The following is a 12149-nucleotide window of genomic DNA, read 5'->3' on the forward strand; positions in this document are numbered from 1 at the left end:
TTACCCATCTGAAATCTTAAGTTAAACCTGACATTATAATAATCTCTCATATAACGAATTTCGGACATTTATAAATTAATACTAAGTAAGTTATTTAAGCCGCACAAAATACTTATTTTATTTTATAAATAGGCATATTCTAAAATTACTATTACCAGAGATTAAAAAACTACAAAAGAATGAACAGTTTATTTTACACATAATAAAATAAATATTAAAACATAATTTTTGATCTAGTTTGAGGAAGTTTGACTGACTGGTTGAATATCTCACGTAACAATTGGTTTCATCAACAGCTTCAGTTAATGCAGTAAAATTATTAATTTCAATGCTAAGATATATTGAAAGCAAGTTAGTTGTAAAATTAAAAACTTAATTTTAAACTTTTTAAATTATATGTTTTGTGGTAGAATACCATTAAATAGTTTTTGACTTGGAATAACCTTTAGGAAACTAAATCTTAATTTTAATATTTTCTATTTACTTAATTTAAATTCAAAAAAATATTATAAGATAAAAAGTTATTTCTGTGAACAGAAATTAATCGATTAGAAAATTCTTTTATTCAGGTTGAAATTTTGTTTTGTAACTGTAGCATTCTTTTTGATGGCTTATTTAATACTGTTTAAACTTATTTTTTCTCTAGTTATTAGCCTATAATAGTTTACCAGAAGAAAATAGTGAAAAGCTAAAAGCTAGTGTTGAACTATTAAAATAAACAACACATTCCTATTGCTAATATATATTAAATTAAAATTAAGAAAAAACAAAAACAGTTGTATCAATAGTTTAAAATTCCTTGATATATAGATTTTTTAACAATAATAAATCAAGTTAAAAAATAAAATTGCGTTTAAGAATCTTTTAAATGAAAAATTTACAGTCATTTCAAATAGAGATCTCAAATCTATACTTTTTTATTTCTACAGATTAAACAAGTAATAACAAAAATATGTCAAATAAATTTCTTTCAAATAACTACTTTAATCACTATGCTATAAAAACTTTTAGTTTAATGTAAAACGACAAATACAAACTACAAAATTAACTAGGTCAAAATAAAATTAGTAACAGATTTAAAACATAAACCATTTAATAAATACAGTAGACTTCCGCTTGAGTTCGCATTTTGAACAAAATCAAAAAGAGTAAACTCAAAAATTATTACCTTTTTTTTACAAAATGATAAATCTAAATATGTTATATGCAATAACGTTATGAATAAACATGAAATCAACTAAAACATAAAACAAACATTCATTACAAAAATAAATCTATATAAGCTATTATATGTTATGTATTTTTTGTTTTATTAGTACTTAGTTAGTAATAAAATTTATTTAAGTTAAATATAAGTTTGCACTTTTTTTGGGTAAAAAGCGCGAACCCAAGAGAAAGTCTATCATAATTAATATTTATTAGGCATTATGCAAACCTGTTGTACAACAAATAACTTAAAAATTTATTTATAAAAAGTCTGCTTTAATACAATGAAACTTAAATCAAATTCAGAATTTTAAATTAGAAGTATTTTAAAAGATTAAATAAAATAAAATAAACTTTTATAAAATAATGTCTGCTACTGAAGTCTAATATAATGCTAAGGATGAGATTCATGACTACTTGCAAGTTTTTTTAATCTAATCTTATTCTAATCTAGATTAGACTTTTTGCTCAAGATGTTGATAATTGAACTGAAAGCTTTCTCAACTACAAAGGAAAAACTATAAACAACAATCTAAATTCCTCTCAAATGATTAGATACTTTTGCCTTAGTTTTTGATTAGTCCTAAAGCTTTCATATCGTTCTTTTAAAAAATTTACTTTAATTTCAAGGTCAGTTTGTAAGTCTAAGAAGGTTTCCTGTAAGTCGCTTACTTTAAAAAAAATCTGCCTCGAAGGGATTCATATTATTATATGATAGCTTTTTTGCGTCAAATCGAAATGTTACTACTTATTATGTTGAAATTTTTTTAAATTCCAGATTTTTTAGGTTTTTTTTTTGCTTAAATTGTCAAATTACAGGTTTTTCCAGGTTTCTAAGTAAATTGGCAACGCTGTATAGTTTTATTTTTTAGTCTAACTTAATGACTTTTCAAAAAACAATTGGATATATCATGAAGTGATAGTTAATAATATATAACATAGATTTTTACAAACCATTTATGATCCCAAATAACATATACGTCAGGTTATAAAATGATGAGAGGGATTCCGACCGTCTATGATATACGTAATTGTTAAAAAAAAATATATGAGTGAAAATATGTAATTTACTTAAAAGTAGGAGTCATAAGTACTTGAGTTTTTTCTCTATGTTTTACATAAAAAAAAATCTTTTTTTGTTTAAGTTTTACCTCAGGGTCAAATATTTATTAGCAAGCTAAAATTAACAAAATAGCAAGATAAAAGTAAAAATTTTATAACAGCACAAAATTTTAAAATCGCCCCCTTTTCGCCCCCTTACTAGTTATCGCCCACCCTTTCGCCCCCTTACTAATTATCGCCCCCCGATTTACTAAAATCGCCCCCAGGGGGGCGATATCGCCCACTTTGGGAAACCCTGGTTTAGATTATTATTGTTAAATAAAAATAATTTTTGCAATTGTAACATAGTTTAAAATACAGTTTTTATACTAGCACAAGTTTTGGTTATATTTGCTTTCATTTAAAACTCAAACTTCTTGCTGTACGTTAATATGTAAATTAGTTTACTTGTTTAAATTTGCTTAAAATAAACTAGTTATACAGATTTTTTTTTAACGTTAACTAAAGTATATTGGAAATTTACCATTTTAAATAGAGTTCATAAGCTATTCAATTTTTCGAAATGAAGGTTAGTAAAAAGGTAAAAAATATTTTAACTTGAAAAAATATTGAGATTACGTACTACTTAACAAGCTGTTACTTAAATGTTTTAAAACGCTTAAATATTAGAAACTAAACATGATATTAAATTAAATGATGAAAATAATTTAATTCTTTTATTTAGTTTTAAAAGTATTGTATTTCTTAAAATTTAAGACTTAAAATATATATTGTTTACTCATTATATTGTTTTACAAATGGTAATAAAATAAGCGAACAAACAAAGTTGCTATTGATGTAAATAGCTTAAATAATTTTCTAGATGTGTTAAATCAAACAAATGCGTTACTAAAAATTTTGAAAGAAATAGTTGATAAATTACAATCTGAAAAATCTTATTTTAAAACTCAAGTAGAAAAACTTAAAATTGAGAAAAAACTGCTTATGTTTTCAAATAAAATACTCACAAACGAAATTAATACTTGAGAACAAGAATTGGGAAGGAAACTTTTATTGTAAGTTTTAAGTTGTTTTTTATTAAGTTGTGATATTAAACTATACAAGTAGCTTATGAGTTAAACTTATGTTTTCTAGTAACTAAGTATTTCATTTATCAACAAAGTAAGAAATAAAATATTCAATGAAGTAAGTTCAGTTCAAGTTGAGTTTTTATCTAGTAAAATTGAATTTCTAAAAACTGCTGATAAACCTTCTACTTCAAAAATTAGTTAGTTGAAATATATATATAAATATATATATATTTATGCAGTATGATATATTCTTAATAATAAAAGGACAAAATATTGATAACGGTAAAAATAATACAGTTCTGTAGTACTAATGCTGTTTGAATTCTTTTTCAAAATAAAAAGATTGATTTAGCATTTATAACGACTAAGTTAGTATTCTAGCTCATAATTTCTAAACAATATTTTATTTATTAAAACTAATAATTTTCAGTTTACGATCTTAGAAACACTTTTTACTTTTAATGTTATCTAACACATTCCTATATTTTGTTTAGATTCTACTAAATTTGATAAAACTAACAAATTAAAAGAAGATTCAAAACAAACGAAAACTAAAGAAATTAATTCTCATGAGATTGATGCAACTTAAATTCCGATTGTTAATGAACAAAATAAAGGTAATTTAGTCAATAACTAAAAATACCATGAATTAATTTACTATCAACGTTTTTTAGTTACAAACATTTATTAATTTATAAACATTAGAAAAATTATTTTAAACAATATACTTTATCTAACACAAATTAACATTCGTGTCTTATAAAATCTAACTTTAAAAAATAAATTTTATTTTATTATTTTAACATATGTATAGTTATTTGCCTTAACTAAAATAGAATGCTCAATTTACTGGGATGTAAAGAGCTATATTATTATTTTTAATATAGAAATTTACCTTGATAAAGTTAAACTTTTTAAACATTATTAACAGAAATTCAGTTAAAATGTCAAATATGTCAGAAAAGCTATTCAAACAAATATACCTTCAATCAACACATAAAAAATCATGACAATTCAAAAGCATATAAATGTAATATTTGCTTGAAAGTCGTTGATAGAAAGTCAAACTTAACTAAACATTATAGAACTCATACAGGAGAAAAACCATTTTCTTGTAAAGTTTTATAATTATAATTTGCTGATAAAAATAGTTTAGTTCGACATCAAGCAACTCACAGTGAAGTTAGATCTTTTAAATGTTCTGTTTGTCTCGAAGTTAGATTTTTTGAAACAAAAGATGGTTTGAACAATCACATGGTATATCATTATGAACCAACATTTGCTTGCATTTAATGTAAATATAAAACTCACACAAAAAGTAATAAAAAAAAGGACGAAAATTTCATGGTATATAAAGTTTTCTAAATAAAAATTAAATTTTGTAGGTTAAACCAGTAAAGGTTTAATTTTTACTGAAACTATTTATTTTGCATAAATTTTTTAACTGTTATTTAAAATAAACGAACAAAATAGCATGTTGTTTTTTGTTTTTCTGAAATTTTTGTTTACAATATTAATCTTTAAGTTGGATGTTTTAAAATAAATAAAAAAACTCTAAATTTACGTAATGAAAAGCTTTTTACAAAAGATTTATTTTAATAATCTTAACAACTACTATTTCTTTTATAAACCACAGTGACTTTAATTCTCTAGTTTTCGAAATAAAACTTTTAATTCAGATTTCTTGAGGTTTTTTACTAATTTTTTTGTTATAAAATAATAACAGTTGAACAATCAAATATTAATTTATTATTTTTATATAATGTGGTTAACATATAATGTTTAGTATTAGTTGTATATTTATACACATAACTTTAGAATAATCTTGTAGTTTGAATTATTTGGTTTAAAAAAACTAAAAATACTAATTAAAAAAGTTAGGTTCTTAGAGTATATCTGGAAATTTATTTTATTTAAAGTAATAATAAAGTTGTTTGGGTTAATCAAATTTAAGTTTTACTATTGTAAGATTTACATCATTTTTTAAGTATTTTGCACAATAATTTCAAAGCTTGAACTATGTCTTTTGTTTTTCGTATTTTTTAAGCAAGTTTTATTTTTAAGTAAAGTCTTATAATTGTTATCAGTTTTAACTTTAGTTCGGAAAACTAAATTAAAATGAAAGAATAAAGAAATTTAATTAAATATATTTTTGCACGCTAAAATGTCGTGTCTACGTTAGTATAGTTGCTGAATATTAAGATTTTAATATGTTTCTTTGTACAAATATCTAAATACTTATTTTTAGTTATTATTATCAAGTTATTTGAACAGCTTTTTTCCGGTGCATAACTTACTAAAATATATAACAGAATGCATTTCATTATCTTTAAATTTATTTAAGTACTTTCAAGTAGGACTCGTCAGAAATTGTTTCCTACTGGATTGGAATGAATACAAATTGAAATAAAATTATACTGCAGTTTAAAGTTTTAAGATATAAAATGACGTAATAATCAAATGTTAAAAATTAGATAAGTGCTAATGCTAAACAAATTTGGTATACTAATAAAACTCGGTAGAATTAAAACAATCTAAATAAAGAAGCGATAGAAATTTTGAATTAAAATTATGCTTAAAATAAAGTTTAACAAGAAACTAATTACTTTAAAATTACTAATGTAAGGATTTAAAAAGTCTAGTTTGGTAAACAAACTTTTTCTGCTTACATAAACTGGGCCTTAAAGATTGAATACATAAGGCTTCCAGAATATGCAATTGAAAAGAGTTCTCCGCTCTCACTAAGACTGAAAAATTGTCCTTTTTATAATTTTTAACACACTCAGGATTTTCCAACAAATGTTGCCCAATCGCCGAGAAGTATTTTTTAGTTGGTTTCTCAGAACGGCCATCAAACCACTTTTTCAAGACTTTCGGAACATGTTGATCGATTCTTACATGAAACCTTTGAGATGTTTTTCCCACGTAGTCACTACCACAGTGACAATTAAATTTATAGATGATGTTAATTTTTTCATGGGTGGGAATAACATCTTTGTAAATTCCAATAAGAGATCGATCAGTATACAAAACTGTTCTTAAATGAACAGAGCTGAAAACTTGACTTATTTCTTCTGAAATTTTCTTAGAAAACCTCTCAGAAATATTTCCAAGGTAAGGAAGTTTTAAGTATACTGGACACTTCTGAGGGCCAATCATTTTTAAAGCTGTTGAAATTCTACTAAAAAGTTACCCCTAATTAATCTTCACAAAAATCTTAGTTTTTCAAAAGAAGAAGAACACAACAATTCGTTAAACGTTTTAGATGTTTGTGTCCAACGATCAGTTGAGCGGGAACTTTTAACTAAAATTCATCGTAGATTAAATTCAGAAGCATTATATGTTCCGTGGGCATCTTTTGGTCCAGTCAAACAGAAGTAAGAAGTTTTAACGAGTATGGTGAAGCGTTTCACGAGACTTTCTTCTCCTCGCTTTCTTGAAGGCGAGTTGAAAACACTTCAAAACACTTTCCTTTCGCTTGGTTATCCAGGTAACTTAGTTTCGAAAGTTATAACAAGAGCTAGAAGTTCAACAGCTTTAAAAATGATTGGCCCTCAGAAGTGTCCAGTATACTTAAAACTTCCTTACCTTGGAAATATTTCTGAGAGGTTATCTAAGAAAATTTCAGAGGAAATAAGCCAAGTTTTCAGCTCTGTTCATTTAAGAACAGTTTTGTATACTGATCGACCTCTTATTGGAATTTACAAATATGTTTCTCCCACCCATGAAAAAATTAACATCATCTATAAATTTAGTTGTCACTGTGGTAGTGACTACGTGGGAAAAACATCTCAATGGTTTCATGTAAGAATCGATCAACATGTTCCGAAAGTCTTGAAAAAGTGGTTTGATGGCCGTTCTGAGAAACCAACTAAAAAATACTTCTCGGCGATTGAGCAACATTTGTTGGAAAATCCTGAGTGTGTTAAAAATTATAAAAAGGACAATTTTTCAGTCTTAGTGAGAGCGGAGAACTCTTTTCAATTGCATATTCTGGAAGCCTTATGTATTCAATCTTTAAGGCCCAGTTTATGTAAGCAGAAAAAGTTCGTTTACCAAACTAGACTTTTTAAATCCTTATATTAGTAATTTTAAAGTAATTAATTTCTTGTTAAACTTTATTTTGAGCATAATTTTAATTTAAAATTTCTATCGCTTCTTTATTTAGATTGTTTTAATTCTACCGAGTTTTATTAGTATACCAAATTTGTTTAGCATTAGCACTTATTTAATTTTTAACATTTTATTATTACGTCATTTTAAATCTTAAAACTTTAAACTGCAGTATAATTTATTTCAATTTGTATTCATTCCATTCCAATCCAGTAGGAAACAATTTCTGACGAGTCCTACTTGAAAGTCCTTAAATAAATTTAAAAATAATGAAATGCATTCTGTTATATATTTTTATTAAATTATTATCCTTATTTACTTTTTATTTCGTTTAATATTTCAGTATTAGATGTTTCTTTAATAATTTTAGTAAAGATGAAGATGTTGGCTAAAAATAAATGATTTTTATAAAAATTAGATTAATTTTTAATATGTTATTTTGTTGATAACTAAATATATGTGCAGGTACTTGTAATAATAAACTGGAAAATGGAATCTACTTTCATAGCTTCACTGATAAATGAAGGTAAGTTAGATTCATAATAATGATTATTACTTTTATACTATATATATATTCAATAGTTCATTATCTGACTTCATGTTATAGTCATATAGCTTACATTAAAATTCTAGAGTAAAACTATTTCTGTTTAATTAGCAGCTTAAAAGATTAATTCTATGAATCTTTTTCTAGATTTATCAAACCACGCGTATTTGCTTCTTGTGAATTTGAAGGGAATTATAGACAAACTGCAAGCTAAAAATATTCGCTTTCAAACTCAAGTAAAAAAACTAACAAATGAAAATAAGCAATTGGTAATATCAAACAAGAAACTCTCTATTGAAGTAAACAGTTTAAAAAAAGATTTGAAAACAAAATTCATACAGTAAGTTTAGTTGAACAACAGGCTATTCAAATTTTTACAATTAATTTGTTTAATGTTAAAATTGGTAAAACACATATTTGACATACTATATTCTTATTGGTTTTACATGTTTATATCTTTAATTATAACTTATAAAAAACTGTTTAATGTATATATACATATATAAAACGTTTAAAACAGAAATATGAGTAAGTATGGAAACAATAAAAATCAAGATAAATCAGATAAAGTTAGATTTTCACCGACTGATGATAATATTGAAAGAAGTTATAAATCAGAACATAATGAAAAAAGTAAAAATGGTAACTTATATAAATATTCAATAGTAAATTACATTCAATTGGATTTTAAATTAAAGTCAAATTACACTAAAATTATTCATAATGTTTTTTTAGTTAATTAGAGTTGTACAGTTTTACTTATATATATTTTTTTATTAATGTTCATTCAACAAAAAATAAAATAAAACTGCTCAAAATATTGGTCCAAAGACCTGGTACACAAAAAAACATTTCAGTTATCGAGTCACTCACCACTTGAATAACTTTAAAGGTCTTGTTCAGGACATTTAAAGTTTTTATTATAAAGAGTTATATTAATTTACATTAAATTAATATCTAATTAAACAATGACAATGCATGTAATTTATACTTACCTAATGTTTTTTGAAAAATAATAGTTTGCATTGTTTTACTTATGAATTATTGTACTTATGAATTACAGAATTGATTAATGATGCTTGTGATGAAAACAGTAAACATTATGAATCTTTGAAAGATATAAAAGTTGAAGAAAATGATTTTGTCAAAATACATTCTAAAAATAATCTTGCATGTAAGAACTATAAAGGTATGAACCAAAAAAAAAAAAATTTTAACCTAACTTAACTAATTTAAAATGTTAAAGATAGTACTAAGTTTCCAACCCAGGATGAAAAATTTCGGAAATTTTGTGAAAAAACTGGTAGCTTATCTATCACTAGTAGTATTTTTTTTATTGATTTCAAAACGTTAAACAACAATACAATATACCTACTTACTATTATGACTTAAAAATATAAATGTTAAATATTTATCTTAAATAAATTTTATTTTAACTGTCTAACTTTTCGTATTAAGTTTTTTTATACAAGAAACAACTTATATAATTATTTAAATTATGTCTATAGTATCAAGCTTTTCTCCTATTGTTATTATAATCTAGCAACATACTTAAAAATAAATTTAAGTTTTAGAGATAAAATGTTTCTAAACTTTTAACATACTAAAATACTAAATTATTTAACTATTTAATATTTAGTGTGTTTAATAGTTGTGCTATTTTTTACTTTATGTTTTGATTTAAACACATTTTTGCAAACAATTTTAGTTCTTTAGATTTTTATAGTGTAGTTGTATAGTCTATAACTGAGTACTAACGTATACATTCTTTTCTCTCACAGACAAACAGTTTAGCTGTCAAACTTGTAATAAAAGTTATTCAAGCAAATATACTCTCAATCAGCACATGAAAACACATGATGAATCAAATGCATTCAAATGTTATATTTGCCTGAAAAGTTTTGTGAGTAAGTCATTACTTAAAATCCATTACAGAACTCATACAGGAGAAAAACCGTTTGGTTGTCAAGTTTGTGATAAAAAGTTTGCTCTAAAAAGTAATTTAGTTCAACATCAAGCAACTCACAGTAAAATAAGATCTTTTAAATGTTCTGTTTGCCCAGAAGGTAGATTTTTTAAAACAAAGCGGAATTTGAACAATCACATGGTATATCATTATGAACCAAAATTTGCTTGCAGTCATTGTGACTATAAAACTCACACTAAGGGTGCTCTAAAAGTCCATGAAAAAATCCACGACAAGAAAAAAAGTATTTAGTGCTTATTAATAAAAAGTAATAAAAGCTAAGTCTAATAAACTTATTTCACAATGTAATCTTGCAACAGCAAATATACTTGTTTAATTCAATGCAACTTAATAAGATATTGAACTTATTTTTTAAAGCTTTTACTAAACTATCAAATACAGAATGAACACGAAATTTGAAGTAAATGATTATTCAGTTGATGCAATTATTAGACCCATTTCTTTCAAACTTGTTTACATGCATGATGTGTTTCAAAAATAAATTTATATTGTTATAGTCATTTTATAAAAGGCGTACTTTTAATCGATTCGATTTTTAGTACAATTCTCTCAGTAACCTAACTTATTATTACATGCACACTTTGTTAATTTTTATTTAAGCATTCTGCAAAAGTTTTAGTCTGTTTTGTTACTGAAGTACGTTTGTACAACTACTTTTTAAAAATTTGTTAAGTTTGTAATGAATACGTGCATTATTCATTATTCAAAGTTGAGCTCAGAGAATATTTTGAGTTTGACACGCTTCATTGCACCAGCCAATGAGAATCATTTGACGTGTTTCAAACTAATTCTGATGCAACTAAATATCAGAAAGTGACAGTCAGTGTATTTGTAAGAGTTGGTGAGTTGGTGTGCAGCGAGAAGCAACAACATATTTGAACTGATTTGTGAATTTTGATTGTTAGTATTGTTTTAAAGTGAATATTTCAACTGGTGTTTTATTGTTTGAACATTTAAGCCAGGTTTATATTTTAATAGTTTGTTAAACCTTTTAAAGTTTATTGTTTACTAAAAGTTTTATTTAATTTTTAGTTTATTGTTTAAAGTCTTTTAAAGAAATTTAAATAGATTGTAGTTTCTAAAAAGTTTGTCATAGTAATTTATAGTTTTGTATATGGTATTATTTCTTGTTTTGTTTTATATAAAGAGTCATCACTTAAAACTGTCGTGTCTAATTATATAAAGTTGTCTCAATTAGAAATTAGTATTATTAAATAGTTATTGAATAAGGTAGGGTTTAATTATGATGGACAGTAATAATAACTTAAGTGTACCATCATCGGTAGCCCACAATGGCGTCCTCGGGAGGTGCCGGCGGGCCACTCTAAGTCATTGATCGCGTTATCACCTTAAACTTGCTGATCTGAACGGTGTTAGTTGCCTCAGAATTTTCTCCCATCTAGAATATTTCTCCTCGATCGCCCTCCCGAAGCTTCGCGCTCGGTCGAGGGACGTCTCATCTCAATCCACACAATTTAAAACCACTTTCGTTGCTTAAGGTAATTTAAAGTTCTAAATAACTGAATATTACGTGTTTAATTATCAGCAGCAGGCTTTAGATTATGAAAGTGCACTAGAAGTGGAAGACTTGGAGATAGAGAAACTCACAAAGCTAGTAGCCCAAGCTAAAATTTTAGAAAAGAAGGCCATCTTAAAAAAGGAATTAAATTCTATTTATAATAGATTAGATGAAGGTCAAAACAAATTCCAAAGTAAGATAAGTTATAGTGACAGCAGTCCTGTATATACTTCTTCCAACACTGTAGGGGCTACACATAACATCAGTCTGAAACAAAGGACTTTAGAGAACTGCAAACTTTTTCCCCAGATTGAAGCCATAAGGGACCCTGTTATTGAGTTAAGATTTTTTGAGGATAGGTGTAGTACTTATGGCATCACTGTTGATACAGAAAAGTTTGAAATTCTTCAAAGAATCTGGCCGCGTGCTGACATAATAGACTTTGTTGAAGCTTATGATGAGGACAGAACATACTACAATTTGTTTAAATTTTTAGAAGGCAAAGGCAGTAAGTTGCCTCGAATCTTAGGTGTGAGCCCATCATGGTCGGGACCAGTAAAATTTCAAAACTTGTTTCTGTCAGCCAAACAATGGGCAAGAGCAGCTGAGGAAGACAGAATTAAATATTTTATGTATGTACATGCC

Source organism: Thalia democratica, chromosome 3 (assembly GCF_965202585.1).
Source record: "Thalia democratica chromosome 3, ktThaDemo2.hap1.1, whole genome shotgun sequence".
Lineage (NCBI taxonomy): Eukaryota > Metazoa > Chordata > Thaliacea > Salpida > Salpidae > Thalia > Thalia democratica.